Genomic DNA, 27,322 nt, shown 5'->3' on the forward strand with positions numbered 1-27,322 from the left:
TATTTATTCAGAATAATTATAATAAAAATAATTGTCAGTTGGCAAATAATATTTCATTAGGTCATTTAAAAGTACTTCTGAAAATGATATTTTAAGGGAGAAAAGAAAGTGATCAGAATGATCTCTCCGTAAGAATACGACTATCATGTTCCTACATGTTACTTATTAAAAGTAATCAGCAAAGACAGCGTATAGATAAGACATGACTCTAAATGTAACCTTAACCAAAAATTCAAATAGCATTTCAGAATCAAGTATTAATATAATAAACTTAATTTTAGTTTCTCATAAGTGCAGCTGCATTTTCTATTTAATTACAGGTTTTCAACAGTAGTAATTTTTCCTTGACCCTGCTCAATCTCAAAAGTCAGAAAATTGCTTCTTTTTAAAAGCTGACAATGGCACAGTATGTTTCCAAAGGAAAAAGACAAATTACTGAAAACCATTAGTTTAAACATGTTTAAATGGCCAGGAAGAAGTTCTAATAGAAAACTTGGTTGAACATGAGGAAAAGTTAGGAATTACTCTTGTTGCATGGCACAATCTGAATGTTAAGGTACTGTGTTATTTTCTTTTTTTTTCCAAAAGTAAAATAAAAATGTGCTGTATAATTATAAAAAGCCGAAGCATTCAAGACGACTTGTTTCTTGCTCTCCGGTAAATGGAATTCTTCACAATTGTAAATTCATGGATATGTCATCTGCAGCCTGGGTAGGGGACAGCAGGAAAAGGTATTTTAAAAGGAAAAGTGTAGCTTAGTTAGAGTTAGATGGAACCAGACAGCAAGAAAAATAAAGAGCAGAGCCTCAGCCTTTGAGAAGATCGTAAGATCGAAGCTCAGCATTTACTGGCAAATACAGAAGGAAAACATATTTTGTGACCCAAATTGTTAAGTTGTAGTGCACAGTGTAAATATTCAGTTTTTCTCTAAATGAGAAACTAAATAATATTCCTGATTTAAGAAAGTAGATTTCTCTCAAACACGGAGAGGAAGAGATGGAATTTTTGTTTATTCGATACAGCGATTTTATTTGATATGTTTTATCACACTGTTGAGCCTTCTTTTGTGGCCAGGGAATCATTCGTGGGTGAGGGCTCTGAGTCACTGACTGATTATGGAAAAAAACATTTAATAGCCAATGGATAATTATTCACTGCTCAAATTTCTTACTTTTTTCATGCTCATAGTTTTTTGGGTTTTTTTGGTTTGTTTTTGTATGTATGCACTGAGATGTCCTTTGACTCTTTAAATGGAATTAAGAGCAAATTCCATACAAATTGTTAAACCTGACAAAAAGAATAGTCTTTCTAAAGCGTAGTTATTAATTTTCTTTTCATCATGGGCGGCACCGACACAAATTATGTCTCCACAGTCACGACATGGTTTCAATACTCAGGTTAATTAAAAAGGCCAGGTTATAGAATCTGACCCGTTGGTGCCACCTGGATCTGTTGAGAACACCAAATCCAGCCAGGAGTCAAGGGAAGCTTTTAATAAAAATCAGGGCTGTCGAGACATTCAGTGCTTTCATCTCTGCTAATTTTGATAGAGTTGATACGAACAGAATGACCTGAGACCTCCTTCCAAGTGCGTATCTGCCAAAATCCCAGGGTTGCCTGCAAAGTCTGAGGCTCATGTTACTCTAAGCTTTATGTGGTAACAACAGTGACATTTAGCTTAATTTTTTCCCCTAGAGTTTCAGATGGATGTGTTATATTTTTTAGTTTACTTAGTAAAATATTTCTTTTACAATCTACCATTGCTTGTGAGCAAGGTCCAATTAGGATGGCACTCAAATGCTCAACAGTTTCCTCAGAGGCTGTGAATTAACCAAAACTTATAGCTAAAAAAAAAAAGAAAAAGAAAAAAAGGCTGCTTCACACTAGAGAAGAACTGGGATTTAGTCAGATGGGTCAGTGGTGAAAGGTAATCACAGCATTCATTCCTAGGATAAAATCTCATGTAAAAAGAAGTCTTTGGAGCAGAAGAAACCATAAAAATCTAAATAGCAAAATAAATGTGCATTTACACCCAAATTCTTGTAAATTATCAACCCAAAAGAGGTTGATGTGTGGGTCATTGTAGGTGACTACAAATATTCTTACCAGTGGATGACAATATATTGTATTGTCCTCATGAACAGTTGGGCCATAAACCAAATGCATAATAATTTCAGATGCTTTATTTTATGGTGTCAGGAATTTCATAAGGAAGTCCTCCCAAGTGCAGTCAGTACAGATGCAATGTGGTAAATATTTACTTCTTAATTTGTTGAGATAGAGTGAAATCAAAGTTCCAGGTAAAAATAAGCCATAGGTCGAGTAGAGTAATGCAACATATTTTCAAAGCCCAGGAGTTCTCGGTCTGACCAAGCTCTCTGTGTCCTAATTTCCTCAGATGTAGAATGAGGACTTTGGGTTAGGGGATTTCTTGGGTCTGGGCAAGCTTTATAACTCTATGACTTTTGAAATTATAATGAAAATACCATTTGATTTTTCTTTTCATTTAAAAAGTGCTACTCATATTTCTCAGTTGATTGATACTATACTACCTTACTATATTATATGCCCACCTTTGTAAAATGAGTTAGAAAATGTATTTTGGCATGCACAAACAAAAAAATCAATTAAAGGTCATGTAGAGAATGAAGAGTAAAATGAATAGTAAAATGACTGCTGGGAGCAATGGAATTACTGGAAGGAAATGTATAGGTATTATGTCAATGTAAATGTAAATGTATATGTATTAGCACAGAAATACATAAATGTTGAGAAGCCATCTCACACTGAACAAAGATTCCAAGGTAAGTAAAATATTTCTCCCCTCCCCACTATCAAAAAAGGGCCAAAGAACAAGAAGAGAAGAGAGAGAGAGAGAGAGAGAGCATGAAATGTGTGCTAGCTGTCCTTGCATGGGAAATTTACCACGGGTGTTCTGTTTTGCATCAGGGGAATTTTCATCTCTTGAATACTATTATGTATTCACTAAAAATGTGTGCACATTATTAAAATGGCAAGGCAGTGAGTTTGAAAACAAACTTTTTTAAATTAAAAAATTGTAATGGCTCAAAATGAGTTTGAATAAGTATGCATGCCACTTGTTAAGTCAGGGAAATGTCAAATAAAGTGGCTAATCGAGAATGTTAGGAGGAAGTTAAGTGGTAAGGAAAGGAAAAGGTGAGCAGGGCAAAGGGCCATGTGATAGAAATTACTTGATGAATAAGTCACCACCTTAACCTTCTTAGCAGTAACCTTAACCCTCTTTGCCTTTAGTCCTCTTTAACAGCCACAGCCACTAAATGAAACCTTTTTCAATCTCATAGTTGTTATTTTTCTGGGGAGGCACCAGCCACTTAGGAAAATTCCAACTAACTTCTATACCCAGCACTTTAGACTCTTAAGACCTGTGGTGCTATGTCATTGGCTACTAGTGTCTGACAGGCAGCTAGACGTGAGTAGACCCTCACCATCAGCTTATGTTATTATTTTTGTTTGCCAGAAAACATCAGATGTCAACCAAGCACTATGGTGGATTATTTTAGCTGAAATCTAACCGTGATAGAATTGGCTTAAATCTTTACCACAGGGGAGGATTTCTTACAAGGCTGTGAACTTGGACTAAAATTCTCGGTGTCCAGTTTTCACTGACTTTCCAAGGAAAGATGCTCTAACAAAAGTCTTGATTCAGACATCTGATAAGGGTGCCATGCAAGGTTGATACCCAAAGCACTTAATCAGGAAGGTGGCGGACCTGACCAGTAAGAAAGATGGCCTTGAACTGTGTATAAGTCTGGGTTCTCTAGACTGCAGTAAGCTTCAGCACCATGGGCTAGTAGACAGCATCAACATATATTCCTACTAGATGCTAACTCAAAAATTAAATGTAGGGCCTAGGAAGAATCCTTTATTTTTGGGAACAGTGGATGTTGTTATTAGTATTATTACTATTATTCAGGTTAGTATTTCTCTTGATATATTAGACTCACAGATAGTTGTTGTGTTAAAAAACAAAATTCAACTGAGTAAATTTTAAAGATCTTATTGGCTTTATTCAGCAATTCATGAATCGAGCAGCACCCAATCTGGCAGATAGAAAGGACCTCCAAAGAGCTGTCTGTATAAGGCGAGAGATTTTATAGGCAGAAGGGAGCCGGCACAAGGGAACTGTACTAGGACAAAAAGCTAATGGATTATTGCAAGTTGACTTTCTTTATAGGGGATAGCAAGGGATTTATCAGACAGATTATCTCACTAATAATGATCAAGTGATTCCTGACTGACTTGATAAGAGTCTATTTCTGGGGGAGCTGAAACTGTGTAGTGATAGAGGGCTTAGCATGAGCGACTCCACTTTGGGCCTGTTGCCTTTAATATAAAAAAAGATCAGAATTGGGGGTTAATTTCTGAGTTATGTAAGAATATTTAAATGTATAATTCTTGGGTTATTTTTGTGTATTTGCTTAAACGTCATGATGCTTAGAAAAAAATTGGGAGAAGGGCCTCCGTCTGTCCCTGTCTCTTTCTCTGCCACTCCTCTAGGTCCTTCTCAGTCCCAAAGTCACTGGCTTGTTACTGACCACGTGCAACAGGTTTGCTGATTGGCCGTATGCATCTGGGAGGTTGGTGTTCACTTTTCCTCACATTGCCAAGTTGTTCTCCTTGGTTGTCTAAATTGTTGGTTGTCTAAGTTGTTCATCAATTTGAGGTTCAGAGTATATTTTATTCCCATGAGCCTTTTAAAAGCAAGCACAGCAGTTTGATTAACTTTATGAAAGGAAAGAAAAAAATATTATTTGGGGCCCTAACATTTTTGTAAATAGGTCTAAATTTCCCACATGTCTAAATTATAATTTCAAAAAGTCTTTAGAAACATTTCAAATATTTTTTTTCAGATTGAACAGTGGGTGAACATGAAGATTTTGTGTTTTGTCCTCTGCCCTATCATCCCTCCTCCTCCATTATTGACCCATAAACTAAACCAGCACTTAAATCCAAAAGCGCAGTAACTTTGTCTCATGCTGTAGTCCTTTGGAACCAAACAGTTTAGTGTTTATCATGGAAATTTTATAAAACTTAATACTCTATCATTATAACATAGCTGTATTCAGTTTTTCACGCATCTTATATTAGTTTAATTTTTTTTAAATTAAGGACTCTTCATGAAAAGAATACTTTTCTTCTTTCACATTATCCAAATGCTTGTAGAATCATAATGAGGATGTGAAAAATTTAGCTTTTTTTTTCTTTGAAACGTGGTAATGATTCATAGTGGGTTCAAAAACTAACCTATTCTCCTATATCAAATTAACCATTGAAATGTGGCTTTTGGAATTGGATACCATGGATCCTTTTCAACTAGTAAATTTGTCATTAGAAGAATAAGAAAATGGTTTTAATAGCATGAGTTATTTCCTGTTTTCTTTACTTGGTAAAGCTTCTGTTTTAAATTCAGTTTGCTTTGCTTATGATTGAGATCATCTTGAATATCACGGAGATGAACTTTTAACAAATCCATAAAGCCTTGTTAAAAATAGCAACAAAATTTGTGAAATTTAATGGGCATCTTGTATTCATATATGTTTTTAAAAATATAAAAGCAGGACATAATCACTATTGCTGGTTTTATTAATATTTACCATATAATTTCCTTTCATGGATTGAAAAAGCATGGGGAAAATTTAGTATAGGAATTTGGGGAGGAGACAGTAGAGTCTGTCAAACTGGGTTTTGGGTATAGGATTATGTGAAGATCGTTATTCTCATTTTAGTATTTCCTCATGGATTTAACTCTTTTATTAAATTTAACCCATCCCATTATTGTCTGTGGCATTAAACACTGGTAGGCAAGGAAAAAAAAATGGTCCTGGAAATAAAATCCCAAGTGCAGTTGTCTCGTACCTAAGTGATAAAACTAATCTAGAAAAAGAAAAGTGGCCCAGAGACCTCTTTGTGTGAAGTATCTCAACATATTGCTGTCTGTTATATTGTACCGAACACATGTACTTCTGTTTAGTAATATTTTGGGGAGCTGAGATTTAGGGCAGAAAAGACTAGAGCATCTTTGCAACTAATTCTAAAATTTTATAGGGTTATTTATTTATTGGTAGTGTGATGAACATGCATTATTTGTAATAACATTTTTAGTCTAACATTCCTTTTTTTATTTAACTCTGATTTTTAGACCTTCGAGTTTTTCTTTGCTTTAGCTTGGGAAAACCAAATAAGTGCAAGTTTCCTCCAAGACACCTCATGAAAACATTTTTTTTTAAATAAAATCAAGAGTGAAACGAGTCTATATTTATTTGGAAGATCATCTGACTACTGCTAAATGGAGTATCTCAATCTGAAAGTGAAATCTGTTTCACTGCTAAAAATTGCCAAGAGTTTTTTGACTGAGATTTGGGAATCTGCAGAAAATGTAAAAGTTTTTTTTTCTACAATAATCTGTTCAGTGAACAAGCTGTGAAAAATAGTTCTGTATTTTGTCCATGTGATGCAGCAGACGGTAAATTTCCATTTTAAAGAACGATGTGAGTAGCTTCTGGCATCCGTCTCTATTGCCTTACTCGAAGCCACTTACACTGACTTACAACAATGCAGTTTATTACTTCTTTAAAGCAAAAAATAAGAGGGGATCTTATATTCTTTTCTTTTTATTTCTTTCTTTTTCTTTTCTTTTTTGAACCCACAGCTCAGCTCTATTCCTTTCTCTGGGATCAGCAAGGTGAGGGCCCTCAGAGGCCTTATCAAACGTGCTTTAAAGTCACAAGTGTATTAAGAAGATACCATTTCCCTGCATTTAAAGCTTTGCTCTTGAAGCTTTAGAATTCATTTGCTATTTCTTTCTAAACATTTTCTTTTGAGGTAGGTGGTCCCATCACAAGCATTTATTATGAACCATTAGAGGATATAGTTTTTAAAAATGTATCATTATGATTTTCATATAAATGCAAAATTAACATGTGTTTAAAGATTTTATTCATTAATTCATTAATGAGAGAAGCAGTAGGGCATTATAACCTGCTTGAAGGAGAATTCAAATTTGCACCCACACACATCTAGGTAGATAAAAACACTGACACAAATTGACAAGTAGATGCAAATGTGGTCAGTATTTACAGGGCCATAATCAATTGGATTCTAGGGGTCACAACGTTTCTGTTTCTATGGACAAGAAAATTTGTATTATTATTAATTTTCTACAACCCACAGAGATGTAAAGTAGCTCAAAAACAATGAAAGGAAGAGAACCTGGAAAGATGCTGGACAGGACACTTACTGATCCTTTGATTTATTTCAAAGTCTTTCTCAATTTTTACTACAGATTCAATTAAAAAGTACTCTCAACATTTTCCACTTTAATTAATTAATTTTGTTTCCTGGTTCATGTCTACTTTTACATAAAATGCCTACCTAGGGGCACCTGGGTGCCTCAGTCAGGTGAGCGTGCAACTTTGGCTCAGGTCATGATCTCACGGTTCGTGGGTTTGAGCCCTGTGTCAGGCTCTGAGCTGTCAGCACAGAGCCTAGAGCCTGCTTTGGATTCTGTGTCTCCCTCTCTCTTTGTTCCTCCCCCACTCATACTCTATCTCTCTTTCTCTCTCAAAAATAAATAAACATTTAAAAAAAATTAAAAAAAATAAAATGCCTACCTAGAACAGTGTAGGTGACACATAGTAGGTGGTTCATTCATATTTGATAAATGGATAGCATTTTACTTGTATCTTCTACTGAACATTTTACAAATAATTCAGTAGTACAAATGAGTATCTTCTTTTGTTCCCAAATCTCAAGGATGTTGGAAAGATTCTGAAAGAAATTTGGGGTAAACTTCAAGGCTTTGGTACATACCTTTCCTTTGCCATTGATCATTTTACAGTCAATGATATATCTTCTAAGAGAGTCTGAGATAAATAAGAGGAAACCATGAGTCAAACTGCCACTGGATTCTGGGTCCCCCATGGCAGGGACATGAACTCTGGTGGATAAAAGCAACATCAAGCTGACTGCAGGGTGAGTGGCTTCAGAGAGCAAAGAAATCTGACCTTTCTGAGGACTCTAGTGCATCATGCTGGCTTGTGATTATTATAGATTGGATACTCATCAGCAATTGGAATTTGACACTACTAGATTATCCTTCAAATTTACTCTTGTTTGGCCTCACTTTCTTTCAAGTAGGTGATAACCAGAGGAGTTTAGTTCCAGGTTTCTCAGGAGGTCTTCAATGTCAAGCAGTCTTTTTATTTCTCATTTGTCTGATGCCTGAAATTGTGCCATTGTTACTTTATCCCTTGGACGTGTCAGTTGCAATGATTTCACTGATGTACACATACATTTTCTTGGGAGAGGTAAAGCCCTTAACTGTTTTCAGTGTTTCACACTTTGTTGGGAAGGAAAATTAGTGGCTTATGATTTGCTGCCCCATTAAGATTTTGATGGGGGAAATGAGAGTGTTAGAAAATAGACACCCAAAACTGGGGACAGGTTAGAGTGAGGCAGTCAGAAATAAGAAAGTGGTGGAAAGTAGAGCTCAATGTCTTCAAAAGTTCATGTACTAACCCTGTTTTTTCCATATGTCTCCAATGTGTGTTTTCAAAAAATATTCTAGTGTCAGCAGTAGCATTGCAGAAGTGAAGGGCATTCATTTTACCATGGAAAGATGTTAGCAAAACCGAACATTTTTCAGAACGGAGGCTATTTTCAATCTTTATTCAGCCATTGGATTCTTTGCTACTTATTAAAAAGTTTGTGAACTTGTCCTTCAGATATTGTATTGCACTTCTCCCTGGTCTACCACGCATCTGAATCTTCTTACAGTTTACAAAGCATTTTCATATATGTTATTTCACTTAACCTTTACAATAATCTAGTAGTCCTTAGTTGTGAAAGATGATCTTTAACTCAAAAAGTGTTTTTCCCCCACTCAAGGCAGGCTTTTCTGTGTGAAATAAATGACAGTAACATAATCAGTTTGTTCTCATCAACTCTAGGAGTGCTGGATGTTGATTGCCACTAATTATTTTTGTTGTGGTAGTCCATATCCTGCGTGAAGACAACAAAAAAGAGAAGACTCTGGAGCCACAGCCTGATTCATCTGCCATTTATAGGTGTGGTTTAGACTTTCCTTCCCTCCAGGCCTTGCTGTCACCACTGAAAAAATTAGTTCTATAAACACTTCAAGCCTTGACTCACTGTCACTTTGCACTTTGTCGTCCAATATTTTCAGATACTATAAAATTCGAATGAGGAAATCCCGGAGCATAGGTTATCCATTATATCCATCTACAGCTCTCTATTAAAGTGATAGGAGTGTTGGAATGAAAGTTAGACTTTGAAAACTAATGTAACTTTTAGAGATAAGCATGAGTGATCTGGTAATTCCCACTCTAAATAACTGCTGTGACTGCAGACAAGTGACTTAATTTTCTAAAGTGAAAAGGATAATACTGTTTAGGGCATAGAGGTATGTGAGGTTTTAGGGGCAGGGAAATATCCTGAGTTAAAAGATGTTGTTTCAGTGCAAGGCATTATTACTATGGAAAGGAATATAAGACATAAGTTATGTTATGATTAAATTTGCTTTTAAACTCTTGAACCTGGGGGAAAATAAAGAAAAAAAACTCTTGAACCTGAAAGGCCAAAGAAGTGTGCCCTTATATATGCCACTTTGTGTGTGACAGCTATCTACCTCAAAAGTGACTCTGAATGAGTTTTCATTAAATGAATGAATACATTTCCCTCAATGACACTTAACTGGCTTTATTCTTTCTGGATCAGTAGACAGGTTTTGCAAGTTTGAGTGGGTCAGGCTGTGGAAAGAAATATTTCAGGTATATCTTTAAATATTCAAATTCTTATACACTGATTAACACTTGGAAACTCCTTAACCTTAATGTATTTCAAAACATCTTTGTTTTTGCATTCTTTCCTTACAATAAATGTAGCCCCTATCTTACTTACATTGATTCTAACATTTGTCAATTTTTAGCTACCCAGAATCTTTACTATTTCTTTAAGCGCTTTCCCCTCCTTTCCAGGAATTATGTTTCCACAACTGTAAGTAGTCCTGGGGTGATGTTGAATTTTCATCCAAGGAACTAGATTCTGTCTTTCCTCCTTCTTAGTTCAGCCAGAGGGTGAATGACTATCAATTTTGGCTAATTAGACACCCACTTTGGGAACATCAAGTCTTGAGGAAATGACAAGGTCTGCAGCATGATTAGAGACTTTCATAACAGCAGCAGAGGCAGACGAGGCTGCTGTAATGGTGGTGGTATTCTGACCAGCAATTCCAACCATAAAATGGGTGCTGTGATTTCTGCTTCCTTATTCTTGGTCCTTTGGAGGAACCTTGGATCCAGCCCTATTGCTAATCTTCCAGTTTCCTATTCATTTCATGAGCTCCACAAAATCTTCCAATAGATTCTTTTTTGCCTAAAGTAATTAGAGTTGGTTTCTGTTGCTTGCATCCAAGACTCCAGATTGAACAAGTACATCTGTGCTTCTGAAAAATAGCAAGTAAATACAGGAAAAGTACCTCAACGCTACTTGATTCCAAGTAACCACTGGAATAGTGGCCATTCTTATCATCACTCTTCTGGCCCTATCATATGATATAGTAACCACTTGTTAGTTTGTCAGTCTCACAGACTGGAACATGAGCACTCTGTCCTAGTTGATTTTGTGTCTGTCTCAGTAAGTAACTGGTCGGTATTCAGTAAACAGTTATGGGTTGGACTGAAAAAAAAAAAGTTAAACTTTGCAATATTAAGCACACAATAGACAATTATTATATTTGATTAAATTAACTGTTAAGTTCATTTGATTCACTGAGCCCTACTAAGTTACAATGAACAATATGAAGATGAGTAAATCATGTCTTTTGCCCTTTTACCTTTAATAAGTTTGTAATTTCACAGTAAAGAAAGGATAAAATAAGAAATTCATATTTAAATTAATTCCTCTACATACCTCCCACCACTGCTTTTTTTTTTCCCGTGGCTTAGATGTTACAGTATTGTACAATAAATTTGTGCAATAAATTTGAACCCTGACTTTTATTTTTGAGAGAAAGAGACAGAGTGCAAGTGAGAAAGGGACAGAGAAAGAGGGAGACACAGAATGAGAGGCAGGATCCAGGCTCTGAGCTGTCAGCACAGAGCCTGACATGGGGCTCAAACTCATGAATGGTGAGATCATGACCTGAACTGAAGTTGGACACTTAACTGACTGAGCCACCCAGGCACCCCAATTTGAATCCTGGCTTTAACACTGGCTTCTGCTCAAACATGGGTGTAATATAATGCTAAATATACTAAAATTGATTACAAAGTCAAAATGTACATATTCTGTGATATCTGGTGGTTTGGATTAGAGTTGACCTATTACCTCCATAATCAGGGATAATTGAAGTTTTACTATATTTAATCAACATTCTGATTTTAATTGATTCTATTGAAAGTAGATACAGTATTTTGGATTTTATACTACTGCTTATTTTATTCAACAAACAACCATGCACAGTATGGTCATTCATAAAATATTGATAAATGATTAAACCTAGAAATTGGGCTGAGTGCCACAAAAATTATTTAAGGAAAATTGTAGCTGTGTTTCTACATCTAGTATATCATAGGAACCAACAATTAGGACAAGGGTGGACAATATTCTCAGGATCTGTATTCTTAGGAGTCTGACTTTATAGTGACTCACTAGAGGGACAGGAGTTGATTTTATATTTTTATAGTTGATTTTATAGTTGTTTTTATACTCATAGCCCTCATCTCAGTGTTCTTAGAGCTGAGTTTTTTTCATGTGTCACCCCTCAGAGGGTGGAATGGGCATGAGTGTTCTGGTCTGTCAACTGTTTGTTGTCTGCCCAAGACAAGAAGCTTGTTCTAGAATGCGAATTATCTTCACCAAACACACTGTGAAGTTTAACTCACACTTTTTAATTTTCTGTAGCAAGATTTTATTGATGAAGAAAACTATGGATTTATGGTCTGACATGAGTTCCTCATTTCATAGTAAACTGAAAACAAACACTTTGTATGTAACTACTTTGAGTCGTACTGGTTGAGACAGTGTCACCTGTGTTGCTTGTTAAGATGTGGTTTGGGGACCACATAGAACACCTACTGAAGTAGGCATTTAAGAGGGAGCATCACTAGGAATCTTCATTTTTAATAAGTTCTGGAAGTCAGCCTTCTGCACATTTCAAGTCTGAGAACCACTGTTCTAAATAAATAGCAGTCTTCCTCAGAGCATTGTCAAAATATGGGGCAAAGTCTATTTTTGTAAACTTTCCAAAAATGTGAAATTGTATTATTTTGCACATTGACATGAAAATAAGATAGATGGTCTGTCTCTCCAAAGCAAACACCAATATCTCTTTGGGTTAGGCAGAATTTTTTGGGTTTGTGATTTTACACATACTGATATGTGCTGATAGCAAGTCTTTGTGGACATAAATGTACATTAACTTCAAAAGTTCCTTCATTTTAGGGAAATTTTCTTGATTTCTCTCACATCTTCATTAATTCAAAACAAGGTCCTTACCAATAAACCTAGGGAAAGTGTAAAAATCTGAATGAGATTCTCATAAAACCTTGTTTGAACTTTCTGTAACTTTGAGATAATAATCAGGGGTAGGTTTTTAATTGAACATAAAGATAAAACCAAATTTCAATTTACGTTTTCTGATACTTGAACTCCCTTGGCTCCTGAGGATGAGTAAATATCTGATTAATGCTGGTTCACATGAAGTGTGAAGGCCCTCATGTTTTGGGGTAGGGTGACGACAGATCTGTGATTTGAGAGTCCCAAGTAAAGCTCCTCAGAGCTTTGGAAGATATCTAGACTATCTAAATTAATACTCCATTGTTGGTCAAGTGCAGTCAGAGAAAGGAGGTAAAGCCTTTCCAGTGTGAGAATAGGTACCTTTTGTCATGAAAAATTTGAAGTGTAGATCAGAAAGGAGGATGTTGAATCACTCATCATCAAGGAAATACAAATCAAAACCACTATGAGATACCACCTCACAGTAGTCAGAATGACTAATATTAACAACTCAGACAACAACAGATGTTGGCAAGGCTGCAGAGAAAGGGGAGCCAATTTGCCTTGCTGATGGGAAGGCAAACTGGTGCAGCCACTCTGCAAAATAGTATAGAGGTTCCTAAAAAAATTAAAAATAGAACTACCCTATGATGCAGCAATTGCACTACTAGGTGTTTATCCAAAGGAGACAAAAATGCTGATTTGAAGGGGCACATGCATCCCAGTTTTTATAGCAGCACTATCAACAATAGCCAAAGTATGGGAAGAGCCCAAATGTCCACTGATGGATGAATGAATAAAGAAGATGTGGTATACATATATGATGGAATATTACTCGGTGATGTAAAAGAATTAAATCTTGCCATTTGCAACAAAGTGGATGGAACTTAAGTGTATTATGCTAAGTGAAATAAGTCAGATAGAGAAAGACATATGATTTCACTTATATGTGGAATTTAAGATACAAAACAGATGAACATAAGGAAAGGGAAGGAAATATAATACAAAAATAGAGAGGGAGATAAACCATGAGAGACTCCTAAATGCAGAGAACAAACTGAGGGTTGTTGGCAGGGTGTTGGGTAGGGGGAAGGGCTGAAGGGGTGAGGGGCATTAAGGAAGACACTGGTTGGGATGAGCCCTGGGCATTCTATGTGAGTAAACAATCACTGAATTCCATTCCTGCAAAAATACATATATTGTTTATTCAAAGAGAATTAATAAATTTTTTTTAAAAAAGAAAGGAGGATGTTGAATAGACTGGGCTGAAGGAGGGTTTCTTGAGACAATTGATACAGGAAGTTGGAGCTATTAATATTTTTTAATAAGTCAAGGTGTTTCTTCAGTAGAGACTGGGATTTAATAATTTTCATTGATATTGCTAGTGCTCATCAACATCTGATTCTTTTCCCTGGTACATGGAAGACTGCATGTCTTAGGCTCCTTGTCACTGGGGGTGACATGTGACTAGTTCTGGCCAATGGGTTGTGAGTGTAAGTGATGTCACCTTCAGGCCAAATCCTGGAAGAGGGGATATGATGTCTCCAGGCATTCCTCTGTCTTAGCGATTCCTAGAACCTCCTATTGGGAACACAGAGCCATAAAATCAAAGTGGCCTAGATTCTCCAAGTAACTGCAGGGAAGACAGTTGCCCTAGAACACTGCCTGAACTTAGGATAGACTTTGCATACATGGGTAATAAGCCTGGGTCGTGCTGAGCCACTGAGATTGTGGGGCTATTTGTTACCATAGTATAGCCTAGCTTAGCTGACTAGTGAAATATTTTAATGCTGCCTTGGATAGCTCAATCTTTAGGTTCTAGCATTATGAAAAGACTATGAGAAGTCTGGGTAAGTCAGAAGAGATAAAATATTTCTTTGCATTATTTTATTAATTTGTTCAACTGCTTGACAAAATATCAGTGTAGAGTACATGTCAACCCCCGAGCTGTGCCGAGCGAAGCATAATATTGTGATTCACAGCATGTGCTCTGGAATCACTGCCCGAGTTTGAATCCTGGTTCTGCTGTGGGTGATTATCCTCACGTCTTCCTGCGCTTTAGTTCCGTTATCCCTTCATTTATAAAATAGCAATTGTAATAGCATCTAAGTATGAGTTTTGTGAAGATAAAAGGAGATGACACATGTAAAGCACTTGGCATGGTGCCCTACTGAGCAAATGATCAAAAACATTAGCTATTGTTAGCTGGTAACATCCCTATCTTCCCACAGTTCTTACTCCAACGGAGGATAGCACAACCTAGTAGTAAAACCATTTACACAAATAATTCCTGTATTATGTTTTTATTAGTGCCATAACATATTTTCCAAAACTCAGCGCTTACAATGACACAAATGTGTTATGTCACAGTTCCATAGGCCAGGGGTCTGGGTTGATTTGGCTGGTGTCAATGCTCCTAGTTTCACAAGGCTGAAATCAGGATGTTGACCAGCTGACTCTTCTTGGAGGCTCTGGAAAGAATGTGCGTCCAAGCTCACTCAGATGTTGGCTGATCCAGTTCCTTGCAGTTTTAAGACTCAAGTTCTCATTTCCTTGCTGATTGTCAGCTGGGGACTGCCCTTAGCAACTCAAGGGCTTTCTCTTACCTCTGCCCGTGAGCTCCTACATCCCAGAACCAGTGAGTCAAGTGTTTGTCCTGCTTGGAATCTCATAGATGTTTCCCCTTCTACCTCATCTTCTTCCTCCAGCTGGAAAAACTTCTCTGCTTTTAAGGGCTCCTATGATTAGATTGGGTTTACTTAGGTAATCTAGGATAATTTCTCTATTTTAAGGTTTGTAACGTTATTTATATCTGCAAAGTCTCCTTTGCTGTGAAATGTAATGTTCACAGGTTCCAGGGATTAGAGCATGGACATCTTTGGGAAATCATTATCAGGGGACTACCTCAGGTCCCCTGGGTCCACAATCTACTTTTTACTGAATCTTAATAATTATGCTACTACATATTGAGTGTTTTCTGTGTGCTAGATAAAAACTCTATGTTTATAACTTTCTAGATTCCTACAACCCTGCATGCAAGTTATTGTCATTATTTTTTCCAATTTCAAGATAAGGAACTGTTGCTTAGAAAGATTATTGAACTTGCCCAAATTACAGATATATATAGACCATACATAGTAGAGAAGGCATTCCAAGTCAGATCTGTCTGACCACCTCTCTTAGAACTTCCATAGCATTACCCATTCATCGTGGCCACTGGCCTCTCGTCATCCCTGGTTAGTCCCTGATGCAAGGCCAAAGGGTTCCCAAACTGGCAGTGGTTCAATAATTAAAATTATCCTTTACTCTCTCAAGCTCTCTAAATGTTCCTATGTGTCCATAGTCACAAACTTATTTTGTCAGTGTCTGGTACTTTGGGTCAACGTCAGGAAGAGAGATGAGACAGGGCCGGTGGTCAGGGGAGAGACACTGTTCATATTGCAATCACGGTGATAATGGCGGATACTTACAGAGAACCAGTTATGTGCTGGGCACTGTGCCAAGAACATCGCACAGAGCCTCAGCACTCATTTAACACTCAAAACAAGTTTCTGAGGAAGGTGCTACCATCATCTCCATTTTACAGAGCACGAAACTGAAGTAGAGGAATACACAGAGAGCTTATGTAACTCTCTTAAGATCACACCACTAGAAGTGGCAGAGTTAGGATTTGAACTCAAGGCCTAGAGCTCTCTTATACTTTAATATTGCCCTAGAAATGAATAGTCTCTAGATTCCTATGCTTTAGTTTGTACCACAGCTATTTGTCATTCCCTCTCCTACTCTTTGCCCTCCGGTGAAGTTGAAGACAAGAGGGTCTGTGGTCAGGGCTGGGGCTGGGGCTGTTGGCCGAGATCAGAAAGACGACAAGCTGGAGCAGGTGTGGTGGCCTTGCCGCTGGATTAGAGTATGGCATCTGATCTGCCAGCTCCCCTCCCCAGCACAGGAGTGAGCCCCTGAGAATGGGACAGCTTGGGCTGCTATTAATATACCATGGAATCAGGAAGAGAGGCCCTCAGCGATACTACCCTGACACCACATGCAGCAATGATTTCAGACAGCTACCCTTCTCCAACCCCACAATGCTTCATCTGTGTGGATGGCTTTTATGTCATTAGAGACAACACTTCTCTTCTTGCCAGATTGTTGTGCTGAGCAGCTGCTTTTCCTGACCTTTATTCCTTTCCCTTTCAAAAGTAGTAACATGGCAAGCGTATTCCTGAGTCTCTGCGCTTTTATTTATTTTTTCGTTCTGATTCAGGCTCCTTTCACAAATATCTTGAAAACATAGTGTCTACATATGCGACTGTTTTAAAATGCTTTTGAGGAAAGTTATTAAAAAGTGATAAACAGGTGTGTGTGTGTGTGTGTGTGTGTGTGTGTATGTATGCGTGTGTTTGCAGCACGAAAAGCTCTCTGCCATAAATTGAAAGAAAAAAAGGAAATTAAGTACATGTTTTTGAAATTATTATACTCTAGAGAAAAAGGATGCATAGATATCTTATAAACACTTTCATATCTTCTGTAGCTTTTTCAGATTTATTAAAAATGCCATTCCACAATTTAGGAGGCTATGTTATGAAGACAGTAACAAGTTTGGTCATAATGACAGAATTGACTTGAATTTTTTTGTGCCATAGATGAAATCTGTAATGGTGATATTTGAGCTAAACTGAGAATTTCTTCTGATTTTGTACAGTGATACATGAAGAACCTGGGAGAAGTACAGACAACTTTACATCTTTTTGTGGTCCAACATTCCCTTGTAAATATGTTTTAAGTTAACATTGAAAAACAATGACAATTGAAATGTATTCTTTATTGGGCTAGAAACATACATATGTTATAATTATCTTTACTTGCTTTTTCCTTAAGAGCTACAGATATCTTGTAAGATGCATTTTATAAAACTAGATTTTACTACCTTTAATCTAAACTGCAGTAATTTTATTCTAAAAGTGTCCCATGCTAGATATGATATTAGTTAATTTAACATCATGGAGAAAAATATGAACTCAAAATTGATAGGAGATGATCTCCAAGGTTTTATTCCTTTTCACTAATGTAAAAGGAAATTCTGTGATATAAAAGTCTTTCCTGAACTCTGGCCGTTTAAAAAACACATGAGAAAAGTCATCTGAAATATAATCGAAACTTAACACTCAACATCTAAAGGCTGCAATTTGGAAAACTTTGAGGGCCCTATAGAGAGGTGAAGCCAGTTTCTTTTTCACCTCTTTGACAGCAAAGGAAATGTGTCACAGAGGTTTTCAAGTTGTGAGATACGTTCTGGTTCCATTCTAAAATTAAAAACTGTCAACTTATTTTAGAAACCGGTTCATATTCGGCTTTAAATTCTCCTTTGTTTAATAATTGTGAACTGTGATGCAGATGCTAGTTTTTCTTTTCTAGCTTTTATGAGGGATTACTAGATCAACGAGACCTGGCCTAATAATTGTACAAAATTGTAAATCATTCCTTGAAGGAAGAAAATTTGGGGTTCTTTGCCCGACTTTTGGGTTTTGATGAGTATTTATTTGTTCAGTCTTGCTTCATTCTTCATGAAATGGAAAGTTTCAATTTGCTGTTTATTTATTTAAAAAAAAAATTTTTTTTTCAACGTTTATTTATTTTTGGGACAGAGAGAGACAGAGCATGAACAGGGGAGGGGCAGAGAGAGAGGGAGACACAGAATCGGAAACAGGCTCCAGGCTCTGAGCCATCAGCCCAGAGCCTGACGCGGGGCTCGAACTCATGGACCACGAGATGGTGACCTGGCTGAAGTCGGACGCTTAACCAACTGCGCCACCCAGGCGCCCCTCAATTTGCTGTTTATACAACAATTGCAGGCTGAGAATGCTGTTGCAGTTTGCAGCAGAGCGTGATACTGTTTCGAACTTAGCAACCTTACTGTGTGGCCTCTAAAGAGATCCTAAAACTATTTACTAAACTATTCCGAGACAAAATCCTTCCTTCTCAATTTCTTTGTATTTTTAGCTCTATAATTTAATACAGCTCAAGATGCTTAATACTTATTGACTTAATATTTCATTAAAGCCTGATGTTTGATAGAAATAATGTAACAGAAAACAAGACAATTCCCTCATGCACTCTCTACATGATTATTGTGTAAAACATTGGCCAAGTCCTGGAGATGAAGCAGTGAGAAAAGTCTTTGCTGTCATGGGGTTTACAGGCAATGAAACTAAACCTCCTCCTTTTGAGGGCAATATTTTCCATTGAGTCTAAGGGTGCTAATTTCTGGAAAAAAAAAAAGAAATCTTACCATAAGATAAACTCTAGCTGATATCAAGCTGTGGCATATTATTAAAATGCCAAATACTGCCTGGTCATAGACATACACTACTATTTATTTTATTTACTAGAATTTGTTTTGAAAGTTAACAGATGATTTTAAAACATTATACACGTGCTTGTTGGTATGTCATATCTGAGATTAGCTCTCCTTTGCTCCGATCTTTTTGTACTGTATAACTTGTATAACAAATGAAATCAGAGCCATAGGTATTACCTTTTGGAGGACCTGGTGAAATATTCTCAAATCCTTCCTCTTTGGCTGCTTCCAGTGTCTTCTACTTAGTTATGTAAACTGTATGTGGGAAGGACTCCTGTTCTGATGAATCTTAGTAGCCCCATAGCTATTAGCATATGCTTAGTACACAGATAAAATTACATAACGATAAGTCATATTTGTGTTACTTTGTGCTTTGCACTGTGTTAAGCATTTGACATGCCCTATTGCATTTAATTTTTACAACAACTCTATGAGATAGTTACTCTCACATTTTACAGAAAAGAAAACTGAGCCCACAGAGGTAACTTGACCAAGATCACAAAGTTACAAAAAATGGTAGAAAGTCTTGCCCTGCAGGGATGATTTTCACAGTTACTGAGATTAAACATTTATTGGGGAAAGCCCCATTATTATAGTTCTGGAACTTCTGAAATATAGAAATATAGATAGGGCAAATGAAATAAATAAATGTCTCTCAGAAGCAAAAATGGTATAGCTGTGGCCTCTTTCTTGTTGAGAAGAGGAAGCCTCCTCTTATTTACCTGTTGATCCTATTAATCCCAGGATCTCTAAAAGGGCATTTTAGGGTTGTTTCTTTCTGTCTGCTTTTACTACAGTTCCAACAGCCCAAGCAAGGTTTAACTCCAACTAACGAAACTTTGAAATCAGCAATTTCTTTACTAGGAAACAAATACAATAATAGCTGACTCGATAACTATATACATTTATTTTATTGACTAACCAACATAGTCACCTGGAATAGTCATAACAACAAAGGGAATTCCAGCATTTTTTCTGGACTCCTCTCTATCTTTCCAAGCTTTTAACTTTTTAACTAAATTGTGTGTGTGTGTGTGTGTGTGTGTGTGTGTGTGTGTGTGTGTGATCGGATAGTTCTGTGTGTAAAGCATTTAGGTCCATGTGCTGTGAAAGTATAAAGTTAGGTAGGATTTTCTTCTTAAGAATTTTACAATAGTATAAGAATATAACAAACCTTGAAAACTGTCTCCTCCTGATTTCAATAAACCATATTTGTGAGAAGCATAATAATGTCTTCATTTGCTGGAAAGACATGTTGAAATATAATGCCATAATGAGTTGTGAATTTGGTTAGGAAGATAGAAAAGTTTATTATAGTGGTGTCAAGCCTTTAGGCACAGTTATTACTTGCATCTGTGACCAAACTATTGGACAAAAGGAAATTATTAGAAGTTTTAACCTGAAGTGTGGGATAGTGGGTGTCTCCTCGTGGATGTGGTGTGTGTGTGTGTGTGTGTGTTTGTGTGTGTGTGTGTGTGTGTGTGAGAGAGAGAGAGAGAGAGAGAGTTATTTAATCTGGGGTAAAACAGCTCTAGGTCCTTGGAGATGGGCTCTTTACTACTCTGCGATCCTAACCAAGTCTGGTGAGAGGGAGCAAAGCAAGTGGGACACTGATGTGATCTAAGGACTGCAAATAGAGAAACCTACCGACTCAAGGTAGAAGTGCTGAGAGCTATGATTTTAAAATGCATCTAGACAAGGGAATTTAGGAAGCTCTGTGGCCAAAGAGCTTTACATATACCAAGCATGGGTACCGGTCAATACTGGCACTTTCAAAATGTCAGTGACCTTTTTCTCAATAGACAGCAGAGTTGCATTTCATTAGGAATCATCTGGGGATGGGAGAGAGGAGGCAGCTTTTTGATTAGAGCGCTTTTCAGATAGAAGCAGAGAGAATTGAGATGAAATAATTATTAGTGCTTCCCAAGACTGAGGCGGTCAGATTATTTCTACACACAAGCCCAGGATGTCTCCTGTGCCCCACGCTGACATTGTCAGGCTGATGATGCCATTCCCTCTCTTGGAGTGAAGCCTAAGCTTTAAGAGCAAAACAACACTGCACCTTCTTGTCTTGCTTTAGACCAAACTTTGGGACGTATTAATATCAGAGACTGTTTAAACAGAGCAATAAAACGACAACATACCACTTTAACTAAGCCCAGCTTGCAGGCTAATTTTAAGGCAGCCTGGTTGGAGGAAGCCCATGCATTAATTTACTCTAATAGCAAGGCGGGGAGGAGAGGGGAAAAGAGGTTGAAGGGAATTGTTTAAAAAAAAAAAAAAAAACCAAAGAACTCATGCTCAATTTCTTTCTATCTTTTTTTGTAGGTGTTTAACACTTGTACAATTTGGTCAAATTATGGGCAGGGCAGCGAGAGAAGCTAGTCAGCTTGAAAAGACACAGAGCCTGTGAGACAGGACATGATTACTTTGCTGAATCCCCACTTTTTTTTCTCTTCCAAAAGAGACAAAGGGAAATACTTAAGAACCAATAGTGACGGCCACAAAGCAATCATTGAGTTGCAGGATACCTTTGTCTCTAGGGGGCACGCAGTAATTTTTACATGTCTACCACTGAGTGTCAAACCTTTCCTTTTCTTCTTCTTTCCATTCTGGACAGCCAAACTGATTATCTAAAATAGAAAATTAGCACACAATGGGTTTACTCCGCGATACCCCTTATGCAACTAATGGCAAAGCTTGTTAATTGGTTGTAAATGCCAGCAGGTTGCCAGGATAATACTTCAGAAATAAGCGGGTATTCTGATAATTACAGCAATCTTCATCTATAAAAGCTTAAGTAGATGAAGTAGTGGCTGGCTTAAAACCAAGATTTATCCCGCTGCACTCACATTAAAAGAAAAAATAAGATGAAAACAATAATGTAACAAAACAATTATATAGCAGGAAGCTTTGTAGGTTTTAGAGATTGTCAAAACTCAGAAAGTAAAACAGTGCTGTAATAACCAGTTATGGAAAAATAGGCCATTTACATTTGTGTATAATTAAATAGTAGGCTATGCAATTTCACTTTTTAAAGTAAACTGCCTTTTCCTTTTTTTATAGGGCAACGTAGCCATAATTGCTGCATTAAAGCTTTAATGAAAGAAAAAAGCAGCAGATCAAGATGACATGTAACGTCTACATTTGTACCGTGGCGTTCTGCTTGTTTAGTAATGGGAAGCTACTGAGGAGATTAAAATTGCAGAATTCTTCATAGTTTGTTCTAAAATTGCTATAGGAAGATCATTCAGGGTCTAAAATACACACAATTTATTTTTCCACCTTCAATCTGCAAGAACTTCATGACTTTCATAACTAGTAGGTAGTTGGAGACAGGTTTTATATGAGAGGGAGAACTACTTTGGATCATAAAAATTATCAGAAGTGAATGGATCAGAATTTAAACCTTAAGCGCCTTCCTTCGTGCATTAGAATATCACCCCAAATATTATATGATAGCTGGTGTTTAACTTAGAGAAGTATAAGGAGCTTTCTTGTTCAAAATATCAACAGGTTGGGTTATAATATTATTCTTTTATATTTGTGGTTTCTTTATCACCCCCACTAACATCAGGAACTGGTGCAGAAGACAGCCAATTGAGGTAAGGAGGTAACATTCTGGTAAACCATTAACTGGCGTTTGGGTCGATTTAGTTAAAAAAAAATAGCAATAACTCTCTTGTCAGCTTCTTTCTCAGAAGTTTGAGATATTCCCCAGATGTTATATTCCATATAGGTTGGCTATGTTTCCTGTAAACCCTCCCTGGCAAATAATGTACGCAGAGACTGCAAACCTTCATTGCATGTTAGAGTACCGAGAAGAGGGTATGAAGACTTGCTAAAGACACATCAGGCAAGAGAGCTTGGAGAAAAATACCAAGGGCATTGGTGCCAATAGCTAGAGCAACAAAAAAGTGAACTTAAGAGAATTTTTTTAAAAAATAAAATGGACATGATTTTATTCTTCCCTTTTTAAAAAAAAATTAATGTTTATTTTTGAGAGAGAGAGAGAGAGAGAGAGAGAGAGAGAGCGAGCAGGGAGGGACAGAGAGATAGACACACAGAATCTGAAGTAGGTTCCAGGTTCAGAGCTATCAGCACAGAGACTCACGCAGGGCTTGAACACACGAGCTGTGAGATCATGACCTGAGCTGAAGTCAGAAGCTCAACTGATTGAGCCACCCAGGCACACTCAATCTTCCTTCTGTAAAAGAAGAAGGCAAAAGCAACTTCTTGTAAAAGAGAATGCAAGGAATGGACAATATAAAAGCCTAGAATTTTGGCCTTTTGGGTACTCACTTGAAGAAAGTGATTCTCTTGCGCCAGGGTTTTGTTTTGCTATTTGTTTCTTGCAGGGTTGACGAAATGCATCTTCATCTAGCCGCCGTTCTTCTGGGATGGAAAACTTTAAATACATAGCCTTCTGGAGGGGCTGGCTTCCGCACAGAAGTCAGAATGTGGCATTGGCATGGGGGCCTGAGCTGTGGGCTGCAGAGCTCTCCAAGGCAAAGTGTGCAGGGCATAGCACCCTCAGGCAGGACAGGCCCGCCACCAGTTCAGAGAGGGTGCATCCACGGCAGCTTTCTGTGCAAACACTACCTGAAGTGGGAAGGAGAAAGGGAAAGGATCAAGAAGGGTTTTCCAATGTGGAAGTAAGAAAGGATCCCAGTCGACCACCATGTGCCGTAGTTAGCAGTTAGTATGTTCTCTGGGCTCTGCAGCCCTCTAACTGGCTCTGCTAAGATGTGGCAGGAATGGCCTTGTCCCCTCTCAGTAGTATTTCACTGGGAGTCTCTGGGAGGTGGCCAGTTATCACAGCCCTTTGGTTGGAGCCAAGAAGGCACTTGTTTCAAGCTGCTGATTTCATGTGCTTTTTCACTGAAGTCTTTACACGGGTTTGAAGGAGAAGAGATAATAGTGGAGGGAGGCCTTCCTTCTGATGAGCTTGAAACCAGATTTTTGGGGGGTGGGGTCAAGAGGTAAGCTTGTAGGGGAAGAGACTAAACAACACACATGAACTATTCAGAATAAGAAATATGGGAGAGGGGGGTACAATCTAGGATTGTCTTTTCTTTGACTGTCACAGAACTTAGACACAACTTTCCTCATCGCGTACCAAAAACCTTGAGAAGTGTGGGAAGGACATCTCAAATGAATCCAAGAGATTCATCCAGGGAGAGAAAGACTTCCTGAAAAGGAAAAAATATATATTTTTAAAAAATCAAATGAAATTTAAAGCCAAGGGTACCTGCCATTTTTGCCACCGTGAGACTTCTAGAAATTACTCTTCCAATATAGTTTTGCTTTTTCTGACAGAAGAAAATAGTTCTCAGTCTGCTTCATGCTTGGCTTAAATTCTTTATTATTCTTGGGGCGCCTGGGTGGCGCAGTCGGTTAAGCGTCTGACGTCAGCCAGGTCACGATCTCGCGGTCCGTGAGTTCGAGCCCCGCGTCGGGCTCTGGGCTGATGGCTCAGAGCCTGGAGCCTGTTTCCGATTCTGTGTCTCCCTCTCTCTCTGCCCCTCCCCCGTTCATGCTCTGTCTCTCTCTGTCCCAAAAATAAATAAAAAACGTTGAAAAAAAATTAAAAAAAATTCTTTATTATTCTTAATGCTATGACACAGTTTTCCATATATCAGTGAAATGTTTATGGTAACTTTCCTGAAGGACAGATTAAAAACTAACAAGTTGAGGAATTCAGTGTTTTGTAGATTTGTCTTTCACATATAAGGTGAATATTATCTTTTTCTCTGATGCTTGAACTCTTTCTTGGTGTAAGTTATTCTTCCTTGGAGGACCAGTACTGCCCTTTGAGATCTTTGAGAATTGTTCAGTGTATTAGTAATGTGTGTGATCTGATCAACTTAGATCTTAACTACTTTATGCCCCCAGCTAATTTTTCCCTTATCACTTATGCTTTAGTGAAATATACACCGCACAGAGTAAGTGAGAAATGTTTGCGAATGAATTATTTTTAACTGGAGAGTAGAATGTTTATGATACTTTTAATGATGAACACATTAAATTGATAAGCATTCTTAAAGAAATATCTCCAAGTCAGTTTGAGGGGTTCGTACTGAACAGGCAAAGTTCTTTGACTAGAATTTTCCCTTAGGAGAGGAACACACTCTCTGTACATATAAAAAGTATAGTAAGCCATCCTGATGGCACTCCTGCATGAATTGTGGGTTTGTCCTAACAGTGAGCATTTTCACTGTTTCTGTGTCAGTTGTCACTAATCAGTTATGCATCTGATGTGCAGATCCATCAGGGAATAGAATTTAAGTCATTTTGGCTTTAGCACATATGATATGCTTGTACAGGAGTTTACCAAAGCCCCTTCTGATACATTTTCAGAAGGGGATGTGCATATGTTATGGTACCTCTACAGCAGCAGTGACTGAACTAGCTGACAAGTGACAGGAGGTTTTCTCCCCTCTTTGGTATTTCATGAAAGTGTGCACAAATCATAACAAGTTGCCTCTCTTTCATAAGACAGGGAACATTTCCCTTAAAGCGCACATGGCTATATGGTGTGTTTGTGTACATGAAAATTCATGCTGCTATCAATTTTAATTTTGCCATTTTTGTTGTTTTTAAATTATAGGTTTGAGGTTTTTGAAGAGGCATAAATAATTGCTTTCAATTTAATCTTGACTGATTTTTTTAAAAAACTGTATCAAATTCTTAGTGAAAAAGTTAAGTTCCTTACTGTTGGGAGAAACTATGGCGTATGGGTGACCCATTTCTCCTGGGCTGTTGTTCTCTGCATTTGTCGAGAAAACTTGGTAAGTAGTAAGCACCTACTGTATGCCAGGAAGTCCTTATACTAGATGATGCGTAGCGGGTGGTTCACAACATCTACCTGCCTTCCGACCCATGCTTCAAAGCAGTGTTAACAATGACAACACTGAACATGGGAGCCTTTGCTTTGCAATTTCTTAATTAGGTACTAAGCTCTGTGATAACTGTTATAGGTGTATCTTGACTGAAGGCAATTAAGGGGGACTGGTGGAGTGGAGAGGAAGTGTGCTTCAGCATCAGCACGATCTGGGTTCAAATCCAGCCTTTAGCACTTACAAGCTGTGGTTTTGCCTAGGCCTCAGGATCCTTGTCTCTCAAACAGGGATGCTATGGTGAGAGATCAATGTGTAAATCATTTATTCTATCACTTGACACACAATGGTTGCTTAATACATTTCGTTCCTTTGAGTTCCCTTTTTCGTTGTGACCGCAGAATAGTAAAAGACCCTATATAATCTTTCTCCAATCTGTTTTTTTTTAAAGGTTAACTAAGATCATTAGTGAATAGGTTTTTGGACCCACAGAAGCTGACTGTCTGGCTGTGACATCTAAGAGGAGTGCCAGTAAAATGATCTATTCCAAATAGCTAGTATGTATATACATATATATGTGTGGGTTTTTTTTTTTTGTCAGCAAATGTATTCTTTTTAAATTACTCAACCTTTCTATAATTATCTGAGACAGTGAGATGTACCCAAAGCATTTGAATGGTAGCTTCCAACTGCCATGGATTTTCCCTTAATGGAGAGAGACTCATTGAAACCCAGGGAATTCAAGGGACAGATGGAGTAGAGGCCAAGGGGAGAATTTGCCATGAGCCCATTAATAATCCATTAATAATCTCATGGCCCTGAGTTAGAGGTTTTGTTATTTTTTTTCTAAAGAAAAGCCTGTTTGTACCTGCATCTGAACTACATAGTATGTTATGATTTTCTGTCGTAGAGAAAATGGGAGCAAGCATTGCCAGACCTACCAAAAGTGCTTATTTAGACTTCAGCGTCTCTACTGTGAAATCACGCACAATTGGTATTAATGGTTATTATTTCCTCCCTCTTCCCCTTCATACCTGCCCTGTTGCTTACCTCACTCTTCTCTGGGAGGATGAGGAGTGTGAATCCGAGCTTTTGAGATCTTGAGGAAGCATCTTCCTTTTTCTTTACATATGAAGTGGCTTCTTTTTCTGTTTATATCTTCATGTGAACATTCTGGATGGTAAGAATGACAGATTATTGGCTCAGTCACAATTTGCCTTACACATACCCTCACTGCCAATTTTATTAAAAAAAAAAAAAAGATGTCTTCCTTTATGGAAGAAATAAGCTTATCTTGGTTGTGGCTTAAAAAAATCACCCAAAAACTGCTCCATGAACCAAAATCTTCCATAAAAGCAAATACACCTGATTTCTATTGTGAGCCCCCAACACGGGGGTCTCATTTAACCTAGCTTCTTGTCCTACCCTCTCATGTTGGTAATCATTTCAGGATGGTCTCTAACCTAATGAGAGAGAGATCTTTTGTGACAAAATAATGATAATGGTGATGATAATAATAATAATATCATCTTACAAGGGTGCTTTCCTTCCTTCTTCCAGACTGAGCAAT

General features: G+C 37.5%; 1 long non-coding RNA gene across 1 annotated transcript; it reads right to left on the reverse strand.

The window, feature by feature from the left end:
• Positions 1 to 23,236: 23,236 nt before the first annotated feature.
• Positions 23,237 to 26,876, reverse strand: LOC121030288 (uncharacterized). The gene is made up of 3 exons (XR_005790158.1): positions 26,803 to 26,876; positions 24,033 to 24,105; positions 23,237 to 23,515 (listed from the first exon to the last, which is right to left on the reverse strand). It is a non-coding gene; the product is annotated as an uncharacterized LOC121030288 (long non-coding RNA).
• Positions 26,877 to 27,322: the final 446 nt, after the last annotated feature.

This window comes from Herpailurus yagouaroundi, unplaced genomic scaffold (assembly GCF_014898765.1).
Source record: "Herpailurus yagouaroundi ecotype Mexico unplaced genomic scaffold, PumYag 140, whole genome shotgun sequence".
Taxonomy (NCBI): domain Eukaryota; kingdom Metazoa; phylum Chordata; class Mammalia; order Carnivora; family Felidae; genus Herpailurus; species Herpailurus yagouaroundi.